Here is a 15,238-nt window from a genome sequence, read left to right as displayed (position 1 = left end):
ATTTTGACGAAAATTGATAAAAATGACTATAGCTACACATTTTGATAAGTTGAGGGATCAATGGTAATAGATTTTTAGTTGAATGACCATTACTCTAATTTAATTAAAGTTGAAGGAACATTACTACAATTTACTTATTTACTCGTGAAACTCTTCTTTTGGTAATTTTTTCAAAGAAATTATAGTATTTTTATTTTATCTCTCGTGAAGGAAATGGATGGTCGGTTGGGAAACTCTCGAGAAAAAAAATGGATTTAGCATTTAAATTAAAATAAAAAATTACAGCAAGAGGAATTTCCTAGAGTCTACAGAGAGACTTTTGGAAAATTACACCAAATTTATCTTTTCTTTTTATTTTTATTTAAAGTCCAGCTACACTGTTTCTCTTAAACAAATTGATAAACACAACGAATAAACGAATTAAACTAATCCAACGGCTTTGCGTGTGCGATAGAAATAAATTTTGGAGAAATTACGGCACGACATTTCCACCTTCTGCGTGTGGAATTCATTGTGTTACATAAATATGATAATTTTATATACTATCTATTGACATTATACAAAACAACATGAAAATAATGGGATTTTAATACATTGTTGTTTGTGTTACATAAGTTTGAATTTTTAAAACTCTACAAACTCTCATGAAAAGTATTGATATTTTGCACAACCTTGAAATACAAGTCTTTTCATTTTGCATATCCATGAACGTTTAATATTTTATAGTAATATACTAACGTTTTTCCACTATGCTCTTATTTTGGAGTATGTAATATTTGAACAGTGAAATCCATAGACAGAATTTCACATGATATGTGTCACATGGGGTGTTTCAAACCAAATTGCTAATGGAGTCAACTAAAAAACATTAATTTTGTACATTTGTTGTTTAACAAAAATGTTAATTAGCGAACTTTTAATTTTGGGACCAAATCTAAACTTACTCAAAATTCACAGAAGAAGTCTCAATATTTGGGAAAATGTGTAAAAGAAATGCAAATGAGGAAAAAGAAAGAAATTACGTTGGCCCAGAAGTGAAAAATCCATAGCAAACAAGAAGTGGAATGACACTCTGAAAAAACATAATGTAATACTGCCAGCGACCTGCCAACCGAAAGCCTTGCAACAACAATGATTCTTCTTCCGGAATCATTCTCCGTAAACCAATTTTAAAAATGATCGTATCTGTCTCAGCAAAAAGCAGAAGCAGTTGCGGCGTTGATCCGCCGTCTGGACTTCAAACGGTCGTCGGCTTCTGTTCAAGAAGCTGCAGCTCAAGCTGTTATCGAAAAATTCCTTCCCACCATATCAACAGTTTCGACTTCAAGATTGTCTCCTAAGTACTATTCTTTTTCCTTTTTTTCGCTCAAAATTCTCGCATTTGGATTCTGGGTTTGACTTTTTGTGTTGTTTTATTACTGCTTTTCGTCCTGCTCATAAAAGCGCTTTTCTTAACATGTACAAAATTTTATTAGAAATACAAGTGCTTCGTGGAAAAGCACTGGAATCTTTATGAAGTTGCACATAACGCCTGCTTTTCCGGAAAGTGCTTCTACCACCGGAAGTGCCTTTCAGTTTTTCCGCTTAACGTGGTTGAAAACACTTTTGGTTCTTCATAAAGCACTTTTAGCACTTCAATTCGATAACAGCGATGGAGAAAAGTACAAAGGGAGCAGTGATGGAGAAAAGTACAGAGAGAGTATAGAGAGAGAAAGTAGAGAGAGAGAGAGAGTAAAGATATTTCTTTGTATATTTTCCACATACACTTACATCTGTTTGCACCAACTACTTTATATATAAATACAATCTTATAACTAACTAAATCTTCTTTACTCCGATAATGACACCTGTCACTATCCTAACCTTTCCTTTTATGCTAACATTCCTCCTCAATCTTATGGAGGGAAGAACCCAACATAAGATTGTTACAATGAAAATTAAACTGAGATGAACATAATCCTTTGGTGAGGACATCAGCACACTGTTCTGTGGTAGAGACAAACTGAAGCATGATTGTCCCTAGTTGAACTCTTTCTCGAACAAAATGACAATCGATCTCGATATGTTTAGCTTTAGAATGAAGAATAGGATTAGTAGCCAATGCCATGGCTGAAAGGTTATCACAGTGAAGAAGGGGAACAGAGGAACAAGAAATCTGCAAATCCTTTAACAATGGTTGAATCCACACAATTTCAGCAGTAGTGGTGGCCATAACACGATACTCTGCTTCAGTAGACGACCTACTCACAATATGTTGTTTCTTGGAACTCAAAGAAATAGGATTAGCACCTAAAAACACTACAAAACCAGTGGTTGAGCGCCTGTCATAGGGATCCCCAGCCCAATCTGCATCTGTGTAAGCTTTAATATCAAGAGATCCAGGTCCAAACCGAATACCACAAGTCATAGTGCCACGGAGATAACGCAAAATCCGTTTAACAGCAAGAAAATGATCTACAAGAGGAGCATGCATAAACTAGCAGACCTGATTCACAGAATAGGCGATGTCTGGTCGAGTAAAGGTGAGATATTGAAGAGCCCCAACAATACTTCGATATTTGAAAGGATCGGAGAATGAGGGACTGCCATGATTCAACAGTTTGTGATTATGATGGCAAGGAGTAATGCACGGTTTGCAATTAAACATGTCAGCCTTGTGTAACAGATCAGTGATATACTTGGATTGATGAACAAATATGCCACTGGAGTGATACTCAATCTGTAAACCAAGAAAATAATGCAGAAGACCCAGATCCTTCATGTCAAACTCAGTAGTCAACTGATGAATCACAGTTTGAACCTCAACAACACTACTGCCTGTAAGTATAATGTCATCCACGTACAACAGAAGAACAATAATGGAGTGATGCGTATGTTTGACAAACAGGGACGGAGCAACATAAGATGATTTAAAACCCAAAGTGAGAAGAAATTTTATAAAACGTTCATTCCAGGCCCGTGGAGCCTACTTCAGCCCATAGAGAGACCGCTGTAGTTTACAAACATGTGCAGGGTGTATAAGATCAACAAAACCCGGATGTTGAGCCATATAAACCTCTTCTTCAAGAAAGCCATGTAAAAAGGCATTTTTAACATCCAACTGTTTGAGTTTCCAACCATTAGAAGCAGCTAAAGAGAGAAGAAGTCTCACTGTGGTAGGCTTAACCACTGGACTAAATGTCTCATAGTAATCCAACCCGGCTTCTTGGGAAAACCCCTTAGCCACTAATCGGGCTTTGTACCGAGCAACAGTACCATCATGATGTTTTTTTTTTTATTTTATAGATCCATTTACACCCAACTAAGTTCTTATCTGGAGGAAAAGGAACTAAGGTCCAAGTGTTCTGCTGAATAAGAGCAGTCATTTCTTCTTGCATTGCATCTCGCCAGTGAGACAATTTACAAACGGCAGAGTAAGACTGAGGTTCTTGATCTCTAGATTGAACTGCAACAGAAAATGCCGTCTTTTTCTTAGAGATACCTGACTTTGAACGAGTCTGCATAGGATGAGTATTAACAGCTCCAATAGAGACTTGCTGCAACTCAGAAACTTGAGACATATGAATGTCAGGATATAACTTAGAGCTGACTGGAGGAGCAGGATTCACATCTACCACAGAGTCCAGTGGTAGTGAAACAGTAGTACTAAAAGAAACAAGCTCGCGAGGTACCGGAGAACAGTCTATAGAATGAGGCAGAGAACTCGAATCCCGAGAGAACACTTGAGGAAATGGTACAGGTACTAGTGGAGGATGATGAAAAGTATTGGGATTGACTGTGGATGGTATGGACACAGACTGAGTACCATGAGATTTATTTGGAGACAGAAATGTTGCAGGAAACTGACATTCATTAAAGAGAACATGCCGTGAAACAATGAGTTTATTGTCTTTAGGATTAAAATAGATAAACCCTTTGTATTGAGCAGCATATCCCAAAAATATGCGTTCACTGGTCTTTGGTCCAAGCTTATGAGATCTATAAGGCCGCAGTGAGGGATAACAAGCACAACCAAATATCTTCAAGTGATCAAGCTTAGGTGGAGAATTATATAACTTTTCAAAAGGTGACTGCATGGCTAAAACTGGAGTAAGCATCCGATTAATGAGATAGACAGCAGTGGCACATGCGTGGTACCAAAACTTAGGAGGAAGACTAGCTTGTTGAAGTAGAGAACATTTGTTTCTGTAATATGCCTATTTTTTCTCTCTGCAAGCCCAATCTGTTGCGGTGTGTAAGGGCACGACTTATGATGTAAAATACCCTTGTTCTTAAGAAAGTTCTGAAAGTGAAGCCCAACAAACTCTCCACCACCATCACTTTGCAAGATTCTGATAGAAACATTAAAGTAATTGTGCAAAAAAGCTTGAAACTGAACAAACAGACCAAAAACAGTAGCTTTATTCATGATAGGAAATATCCATGTATACCTTGTACATTCATCAATAAAGGACACATAATACCTATAATTCTCAATAGACACACTAGGTGACGGACCCCAAACATCTGTGTGAATGACTTCAAACGGAATAACAGACTTTGAAGCCAAAGAAGGAAAAGGTAAACCGGTAAATTTGCCTTGTAGACAAGCTTTACAAGTAGGAGAAGAATCTATACAAGAAAAAGAAATATCGGCTTTACTGAGAGCTGCCTTGAGTACCGGATTGGCAGGATGACCCAACCTACAATGCCAGAGGGCAGAACTTATTCTTTTTCCAATATACGCTGCTGGAGAAACCAGAGAAGACTTCAACACTGGTAAGGGATAGACAACATTGTTACTCAAGCCTTCATACAGAACTTTCTGTGTGACTTTGTCCTGTATGCACACAGAAAACTCATCAACAATGCACCTACAATTATTATCCTTGCATAGTTGATGCATAGATAATAGGTGTTGTGATAATTGAGGAACATGTAAGACAGATGTTAAACAAAGATTATTAGTTGGTAGAGAAAGAGTAGACTGTCCAATATGAGCAATTTGTAGACCTGCGCCATTAGCCCCAGTAACAGTATCAGATGATGAATATGGAGCAGCCACTTGGAGGTTGGACAAGTCAGACGTCATGTGATGTGTCGCCCCCGAGTTAAGTAACCAATACTCTGACTGTGGTGCGGAGAGAGAAGGAGTAGACCTTGCAGTCATGGCAACAGGAGCCTGATGTTGAGAGTGCATCATTGCAGGATTAAACGGAGGTGGATGAACCACAGGTGCAGATGGAAATTGGGAAGAGAAGAGAGTCTGTGAAGATCTGAAATAAGGAGAACCAGAAGACGGGAACTGCTGAGGAGTTGATGGGGATGAATAAAATGGAGGAGCCATCAGTGGAGAAAGACCACTGTTTCTGTCAAAACAAGTTGCAGCTGTATGCCCTTTTCCGATTGCAGATTTGACACCCTGTTTGAAAACAATTAAGAGCACTGTGACCTTTCCTATTGCATATTTGACAGGGATGAATAGGTTGATACACTTGCTCAGTAGCCATAGAGGAGTTAGAAGACTGAAAAGAAGAGCCCTGAAACAGAGGTGAAGAAGACTGATGTGGAAATGGAGCACCAGGTTGTTGAGGTTGCTGAAAATGAGTGTAAAACCTATTTCCTTTCCCATTTGATTTGAAGTTAGTCCCCCGGAAGTTATTATAAGTTCCTGAACCACTCTGAGACACAAAAGAGCAAGAGGAGTATACATCGGAACCATATGATGTTCAAAAGGCATTGATCGTAACATTGACTGAGATGAGCCACTAAATGCATTCTGAGAGGAAGTGTGTGTTGCACCACCAGATGATCCTCCAACATCATAGATGGAATTGGAAGCATACATGGCAGACATGATAGGAGCCTGTTTAATAACTTCTTCCAAAGTGGCCTCTTCAGCTTTCAATTGTGATCTCAGCTCTTTTAAAGACACAAGATTCTCTCTGCCCCGTATAACTGCCTTAATAGTATTAAACTTAGGAGGAAGACCTTTGAGAGCAACAATGACAATATCCTCATCTGATATATGGACACCAACAGGAGCAAGTTGATCCCGACAATCCTTGATGCGCTGCAGATATAGATCAATAGACTCTGACCCTTTCTTAATGTTCTGCAAATCAATCTTCATTTGAACAATACTAGTTCTAGTCATATTAGAGAATCGTTCCCGTAGATTACTCCACATTTCCTGTGAACTACAACAACCAATAACACAGGATATGGCAGCAGTAGACAATGTAGCAGTGATAAGTGTCATAAGAGCTTTATCATGAATCTTCCACACTTTGTAATCATCAGTAACAGTGTGGGAATTGCTAACAGTTTCTTCTTCAGAATCGGAACTATGATATTTGTCTGGGCAAGGAATAGAGCCATCCACAAAACCAAAAATCCCATTACCCTCTAAAAGAAGTCCCATTTGAAAGTTCAAGGTAACATAATTGGAATCATCCAATTTCACAGTGACAGTATTACCAACACTAGGAATCAACGAAGAAATTGGGGATTGAGTAAGGGCTAATTGAGCAACAGTCACCATGATGAGAGCTGCAACAGATCAATTTGATCGTCAAGACAAAGAAAAATCAATTCAAGCCAACTGACCACAATTCACCAACACAATTCTTAAAAAAAGAACAATTCGACAACACAGATCTTCAATACAACACTTATGCAAAGAGCAATTGCATCAAGAACCACAAGCACCAACAATTCGTCTTCAGCAACAATGCGACTTCAGCAATAACCGTACTGATAAAGCTACCACATAGCACCAACAATCAACACAGAAGAGCAACAATTAACAAAGAAATTACAAGCATAACAACCACCGACTTACAAAAAACAAGAAATCCCCAAATTTGGGTCTAGGGTTTCCGCGACCGACTGAGATCTGCAAAACACCAACTAAAAAACTCAAAGCACTGAAAGCGACTACTACTAAGAAAACCGAGCGGAAGCACAGGAATCAGAAACCGACGACGGTGTTACCCTTTGCCGGGGATGATACCATGATAACAGCGATGGAGAAAAGTACAGAGGGAGCAGTGATGGAGAAAAGTACAGAGAGAGTATAGAGAGAGAAAGTAGAGAAAGAGAGTAAAGATATTTCGTTGTATATTTTCCACACACACTTACATCTGTTTGCACCAACTACTTTATATATAAATACAATCTCTTTATAACTAACTAAATCTTCTCTACTCTGATAATGACACCTGTCACTATCCTAACCCTTCCTTTTATGCTAACACAATTGGGCAGGAAAAGAAAAATAGGAAGTAGGGTCCAACATAATCTCAGAGGAACATATGTGGATCAGTGTATGCATTATTCCGTTTATGAGATGCATATCACTATATGGTTGTATGATATGCTTGCTTGTTGAGTAAAGATAGGAAAATATGAAACTTCAAGATATATCATTCATGATCGAAGTGACAGATACGTGATTGGCCACAAACATTCTTCGTTTTTGCTTGGCATTCCCTGTAATTATCTCTTAGTTTATTCAAACATTAATTTCATTGTAATTCATCATGCTAACTGTTTCAAATTCAATCTCAGGATGCTTGTGGGGACACGGTTGCTTTGTGCTAAACAATTGCAACCTTTCAAGCCGACATGATCCTGAGATACAGTATGTTGGGCTATGTCTTTCCAAGTTACTTTTTTCTTCTATTGCAGTTTCGAAACTAAATTTTCAGAACATTCACCTACATTATCCCTTGTTTGTTCAAACTTTCCGTTACAGATACTAAGCCTATTATCTGCCAATCATAATCTTAAAAAGTTCTGGCATATATTTATGTGCTTGCATGTAAAGTTTCAGCCTATAAAATATAAATAAAGCCTTCGGTTTTGTTGCAGAACTTGTAGGAACGGAACTTTTGATCTTAGAACATTTTAACATTCTAAATCATAGCGATTTGATAACAGGGAATGATTGGCTCCCAACATTATGCAAATTTGTTAAGTATTGATTCAGAACTGCTTGAAATTTGTTTGGGACTTTGTGCTTTAAGTAGCTTAAATAAATTTTCTTCAAGAGTTAGTCCCATTGAAGAAGATGTGATATATCAAAACCAGTTACTAATGGGATTAACGTTTTGTGACTAGATGTTTTCATTTTCTATTGGCACCTTAGCTGTCATATTCTCAATTGCTTGCTTCGGCAATATGAATATATTGTTTATCTTACTAGTATACAAGGATAAATTTACCTGAAGAGCTTGATAGCTTAAAACTCAATGACTAAGAAATTAAGGAGGAACCATTTGCAATTGTAATTTTACGATTATTGCAGTCCTGTTTCAGGATTAAAGGCACCGCAGCAGTTGAAATTGCATGTGGCCTCCACTGGTATTTGAAGTACTGGTGCAGTGGTCATGTTTCCTTCAAGGGTACAGATTCAACGACCAGTCCTGCGGAACTATTATCAAAATGTTGTTACATCCAGCTGTAAGTATTGACTCTTTGTATCTGCTTTCACTTCGATCAGGTTGTGTACACATTGTTGTACTTTATCTCATTGAGTGTAGAAAAGGCAGCTGAGTGCATGGTTCTGCTAATGTGGATTTTAGGAGGGTAAGACGTTCACAACCGTACCCATGTTTAGTTCTTGAGTTGACAGTAAAATCAAAAGAGAAATAAGAGGATGAACAGTAAATTAAGAAATGAAGAAAGTGCACATAATTTGCAATTAAAAAAAAGGTGTAATGTAATACTTTTAACTTTAGTTGATATGTTTATCGTGGCAATGGAAAGTTAATAACGCATGGGATATGACATATTTTTGCAGATTCATTTGTGGTGGGATTGGGAGAGATGGCAGAAAGAAATAGATTGGATGGTTCTTCAGGGGACTAACCTGCCTTTAGCATTCACAGGGCAAGAATCAATTTGGAAGAAACTTTTCATGGTAAGTTATAATTGCTCTTACATATATGAAGATATTCATCAAATTCTAGGCTTCTACATTATATGTCTTGCATACGTTGCCTTTTTTAACACAGAATTTGTATGCCTTGCTTATAGGAGTTTCTTAATTAGCACATGGCTGCCACGCATGAAAAAGGAGAACATAAAACCTTGAATGTTCAACACAAGAAACATATAAATTCTATTTTCTGTACTCACAATGTTTACATATCACATATAGATTACAATTTTACAACGGAAGTACAGATTGATTTGATCCTGTGCTGGTGATAGGAGCAGTTTTTTTATTTGACTTATTGTAGTTTTTACAAGATGGGGGACATGTTATTTACTGCTGAAAAATAGTTTTGTAACTCTTCAATTAGTAAAGTCTTAATGTCTCTAAAATGAACAGGTGACCCTCGAATTTTCTGAGCAAATATAATTTGGATTGATCCAGATTCAACAACTTGGATTAGAAGCCCAAATAAATCTCAAAAGGGTGAATGGGCCTTGGATGTTGTTCTGGAGAAATCTGTTGTCAAGCAAAGCGGTGGTGCGTGGAGAATTTTCTCGATTCTTGCCTCCCTGTGCCTCACCTAATTGATGCCAGGCGTTCCTTCAGGTAAATAAGAGGTTCACAATTTTCCTTCATTCTAGTGCGAATCGTGGACTTGACCCTGTATCGAAGCCATGCTAGCTTTTGTGGTTAATTGTTTATATTATGGGTTGTAATAGTACTGTGTATATCTTGTTTTGTTGGTGTCATTTAGTATTACTGTATTAGGCAAGATAACCTAAATAATTTATTTCAAGCTGTATGTATTGACACTAACTCAATTTTTTGTTAGTCATTTTATGTTTTATCAATGAGTAATGTTTTATCATTGTCAACTGTCGAGAATTAATGATGTAGGAAAACAAAAAACATGCATGCGTGAATGGAATTATATATATCAAGTTTCAATGGGCATCAATGAAGTTGAGTCAATATATAAAAAGACCTACTCAGTTGTTGTATGAGTCTATAAGAAAATGATTTGCACAATTTTTTTTTTCGGAAACTATATTAACACTCCAAAAATCTCATTTTACACTCCTCATAAGTGTATTTTTCTTTCTAATTATAGAAAGTTTGGAGTGCGAAATGAGATTTTTGAAGTACCAATAATAATTCATTTTTTTTTCCCGGCATATCCTATATTTATGTAATATGAATCTCTTTAAATTTATTTAATTTAAAGACGGTAAATGAAAACTGTGCAGAAATCAGTTTTCGAGTCCAAACTCAAAACCTTCCCAGTAGAGAATGCAACAAAAAATGCATGTTGACCCCCAATCCCAAAGCAAGAAAGAAGCTTCTAATGGAGGAGGTTGTGAAGCCATATCAACAAACTATTAACACTAAATGAGGAATGTGGGACTTGAACTTGTTAAAAGTACATATTCAATATTTGAGGGTTCAAAAGCACTAAGGCCAAAACATCATTGCACATAAGAAAGGCAAACCCTTTGAAGTTCTGACCAATGTGGGGTTTTCAACCCTAATTATTTGTGTGAATGTGACTATAAGTGGGAGGTCACTTTCCATTTAAAAAATGGCATATGATGATATGATTACACTTTGAGAGCTCAACCTCATTTCAGCCATTTCAATTGCATGTGAAGTTGAACTCATAAGATTCTCGTCTTTGCGGCCAATGATGAAAGTAGCTTTGTGTCCATGTGTGAACAATTCTTTCCTGGAACCGGGTTCTTTCCTCTCCAATTTTTCCTACCCTCCAATAACCTCCTTTCATTGCTAGTCATTCAAAACATTTCCTTGTCGATTCAATGCTAAAGATTATGTCACGTAGGCAACAACAATCCTCATACTTCATTAAACCCAAACGACGACGTTCATGGACCCCAAAAAAAACATCTTCTCCGTGTTGCATTCCCCTCTCTCCTCTCTCTCTTTGGAATTATCTTGGACAAAAACTCTGAAACAAGCTTCCCAAAAAAGCCAATCTTATATGCATGTTACCTACGTAATGAGTGTTGTTGAGACAAAAATAATATGTAAAGGAGTGTAAAAAAAATAATTAGTCCATTCTCGACTATTAATATAGCATGGCCCTAAGGTCAAGGTGCTACTCATTGCTCATGTTGTTCCAACGTTAGCAGAGAAAATGGAACAAGGTATCCTATCTATTCGTATGGAAAAAGTAACCTTGGCCAACATTGACAAGGCACAATAATTAAATAAGATATCTCCATATATTGATTTAATAATAGGTCAATCATTGAGTCATAATTCGTAGGTACACATTATCGTAATAGATTAAAATTTTCACTAGCGTTGAGGTTCAATTTATTTGCCAAATTCTTTAGTCTAAATAAAGAGAAATGTTTAAGAGATTTTTTTTTAAAATAGAGAATCTTTATGAATTTTTTGTTACTTTACAGTTTAGCATCAATTTTTATATCAATATTATAAAATATTGTACTAAAAACATGAGGTGTTAGAGAGTCTCACTTTTGAAATATATTGATGAATGTAACTAAATGGGTAGGATCAAGGAACAAGTATTTGTTTTGTTCAAAGCCTTTATATCAATTCACATCTAATGACCTTAAATAAGAGGTATGATGACATTAAAAATTTATTATCTAACGTGGCTATACATAAATAACTTTCAGCTAAGCAATATAATTTGAGAAAATAATATTGCAAAAATGCTATTTTTACCACATTTTCATACTACATTTGTATAATTTGAGAAAGATAGTTCAATATATTGTTATTACCTACATATGTTGGTAGGTCATACTTCTATTAGAGAGGTGGTACAAATGTGATATGAAAGTGTAGTAAGTACAACACATTACCCATAATATTATGGAGACTAATTTTCATTTCAAGAGGATTAGAAGGGGATTTGAATGAATAATTTTTCTTCTTAAGTAATCTATTTCTTAATTTCCTTCAAGTTAGTCACCAATTTTTCGTTTATTCTTTCAACATACATAAAAAAACAGTGGCTTATTCATTCTAATTCCATGGTCTATACTAAATGAGCCCTTATTGTCAAGAGCTTCAAAATCACTTCACTAGCTAAAATGAATCGTGTATACTAAATGAGCTCATATTGTCTAGTGCTTCATATTCACTTCACTGTCTAAAATGAAAATTGATTGATGTGGAACAAGGGCATGACAAAGAGTAGTTTTCTTGGAAATTAATAAGGACATTTGGTACGTAATAACAAATATAGAGCTATCTTTCTTTCTTCTTTTTTTTTTCTCATTTTAACACAGGTAATCTTATCCATACACTAATTTTTACTTTTCACACACCTTCAATTTTCAACTATGAAATCAAATGAATTGAAAAAGATCAATAACAAAAAATTAGCACATGTGTGTAGAAGGTAAAAACTATGTATGTAAATATCACTTTCCTTTTAACACCACACGGATAATAGAAGGTAAAAACTGTGTATGTAAGTATCACTTTCCTTTTAACTATAGGATAATATAAATGATTATGATCATAATACACATGAAAATTCAATCAATTAGATAATACCCAAATGCATCAAACACATATATCAATAAATAAAGCAGTAAAAAGGAAAAGGTAAAGAATGATCTGGCCTGTGATATCAAGAGAGGTGTGTTGTCACTGTCCTAAAGCCGTAGACGCATCCCTACGTGCCGATTATAACGGCTATCTACAACTCCAAGATACAACCCTTGAATTTCACAGTGTCTAATCCATAAGCACGATTACAGTAGAAGGGATGCCAAGTAGTGATCAATTGCCCATTGATGATCAAGATGAGTAGGAAGATAATAAGAATTATATATGAGTACTGTAGTAGAGAGAGAAGGAAGACATTTTAATCTATGTTAACGTATTTGTTCTGTTTGAGGAGTTCGCTATTTATTAAACTCTACATACCCCTTAATAAAAGACATTACTTCTCTAATGAATATGACTCTTCATATTTTTTATTGAAAATAATAATAAATAAAGTTTTGAATCTTTAAGAAAATAAAATAAATAACCAACAATCCCCCACAAGATTCAAAACTCCATAGAAATGTAGAAGAAGTAAATATATAGATATGAATGGAAGAAATTTGGGCAACTTGTATACCATGCAATAGGTGTAGGTGTCTTTTGGACTTGAACCTACACTTAGTGTTAACAACTTTCATCTGAAGGAATCATAATGAACTATGTCTTGAACTAGACTCCTTTTGACCAGAATACTAAATGTAACACACATGGTATCGATAAAAAACTTGGCGCGGGTTAGCGCTATTTATGGCCATGCGCTTAATCTTGATTCTCATAAGAGTTATTAGAGAACAGCCCAATCCTCACAGTTGCGGCCTCACAACTACTCTCACTTAGGTGAGTTCTCCAAGAGTACATGTGACATGTACCCTGCGGGAGATTGCCCGCCTCAAAACTCATTCAAGGTTAATACCCTTCCTAACGTCACATAAAATTGCAATAATGTCATAGGGATGAGTAGAAAGATATCTCATGGATATCTTCATTATAATATGAGTGCTATAATGAGTCACGCAATATGGATTGTTTCTACCACATTGAACTTCCTTCATGGGATCTCCAATCACAGAAGTTGGGTTTCTTCCTTAGGGGACTCCCTTATGGGCTTAAGCACATCCCCCTCGACAATTTTGCATTTAGCCTGCGCGAGGCATGCAGATAAATGACTAACAAGTCATTTTATTAATTATGATTGCCTTCACAAGGCATATATAAGTTTTCTGGTCATATATTTGCTTGTCAGCGCTCTTAAACTTACACGTTATAACTGCAAGCTAAAAAATATTTTAGTCATAATTTCACATATAAGTTGTTTAAGTTGCATAATTAATCATTCATAACTTCACTAGAATAAACATGGGTACGAGCAATGAAACATACCACCACATTCTGACACTTACTAGAAAATTAATTTCATGGAAATCTCAAATCAATTTCATTATATATAAGATATCAAAAGTAAGAGTAATTATATGCACATTGAAGAAAAATTCAATATTATTTGTTTGTTCTAGTGAGCATTGACATAAAAGAATTAGGAAATATTGTTAAATAACCAAGAGAGCATCAAACAGTAATCTATATTTCCATAGTATGCTTCATCATTAAGTATAGAATAGTATACACACATAACTATTTTATAATTGACAACAGATTCAATCTCATGATAAATCTCACAACCACATATATAAATATGAACATCAACTGTAAAGTAACTACACGTACTTGCATAGAAGTTTAACATGTTCGCCATTTTGTCTCATGCTAAAAATCTCAATAATTTCACATGTGTAATCTCTAAGATGAAAACAAAATAACCCATATTACTTAAAAATGATATACACAGCCCTTTATTTTTTTCGCTTTTCTTCTTGTTTCTTTTCTTCTTCCTTTACTTATATATATATATATATATATATATATATATTGCACATAATGCATATCAAATCAGACTAATGGAAGTCAAAAGTATGAAGTGGTGAAAATGCAATAATTCAAGAAAGATATGCAGTCCGCAAACTATTGTCAGGCATGGGACTAAAGTACTTACATGAAATAAATAATATGCAAATGCAAGTAATGTAATGTGATTGTCTAGGAATGGAACCATTTCTTGATTAAGAGAAAATATCAAATTGAATAATCCCGCTTCTCTTCTAGAGAGAATTATCAATAAACCCAGATGTTAAATAATCAAATAACTCATTAGTTTTCCAATAAGAAATTCTTATGCAAACACAAAGTCAATATATTATAAGTTAAATCACAAAATGCATAACAACTCATATGCCGACAATCTCATTTGAAATTTTGACAACTACTTAACAATGAAATTCGTTCCCTTTGCCTCAACAATGTTGAGACAACATGCATAAAGTAATTATGCATATACATGATGATGAACCGATATTTCAATTGCCAAATGAAAACAAAATTCAGTTTCTAGGTCAAACTTCATTTACCCTTTTATACATTTGTAAATTATACTCTGCAAGAATATGATAAGGTGCAATCAAACTAAAACAGAACTTTCGGTCAATAGCAAACATGTCTAGTTTTATACTGCAATTTCAAGAATGAGATATTTAAGTGACATTTTTTTTCAGTTTCTATTTTTTTTTTTCAAAACACAATGCACATTTAATTTGTTTCAAGACAAAATTATATATGCAGACTCATGCATATTTGGTTTTTATTCGAAGAATAATGAGACTGTGTAAAGACAATGTCTGCAAACACATATAATCGTAACAAGAATTAAAATTG

At 35.3% G+C, this 15,238-nt stretch overlaps 1 long non-coding RNA gene across 1 annotated transcript; it reads left to right on the top strand.

Moving 5' to 3' along the window:
* The first annotated feature begins 841 nt into the window (after positions 1-841).
* On the top strand, positions 842-9,551 carry LOC103438974 (uncharacterized). The gene is made up of 4 exons (XR_011574978.1): positions 842-1,340; positions 7,552-8,445; positions 8,786-8,905; positions 9,320-9,551. It is a non-coding gene; the product is annotated as an uncharacterized lncRNA (long non-coding RNA).
* Positions 9,552-15,238: the final 5,687 nt, after the last annotated feature.

The sequence above is a fragment of the Malus domestica genome, chromosome 02 (assembly GCF_042453785.1).
Source record: "Malus domestica chromosome 02, GDT2T_hap1".
In the NCBI taxonomy this organism is placed as follows: domain Eukaryota; kingdom Viridiplantae; phylum Streptophyta; class Magnoliopsida; order Rosales; family Rosaceae; genus Malus; species Malus domestica.
The sequence above is the reverse complement of the archived record's forward strand: the minus strand, read 5'-3'. Positions and strand labels throughout refer to the sequence as shown.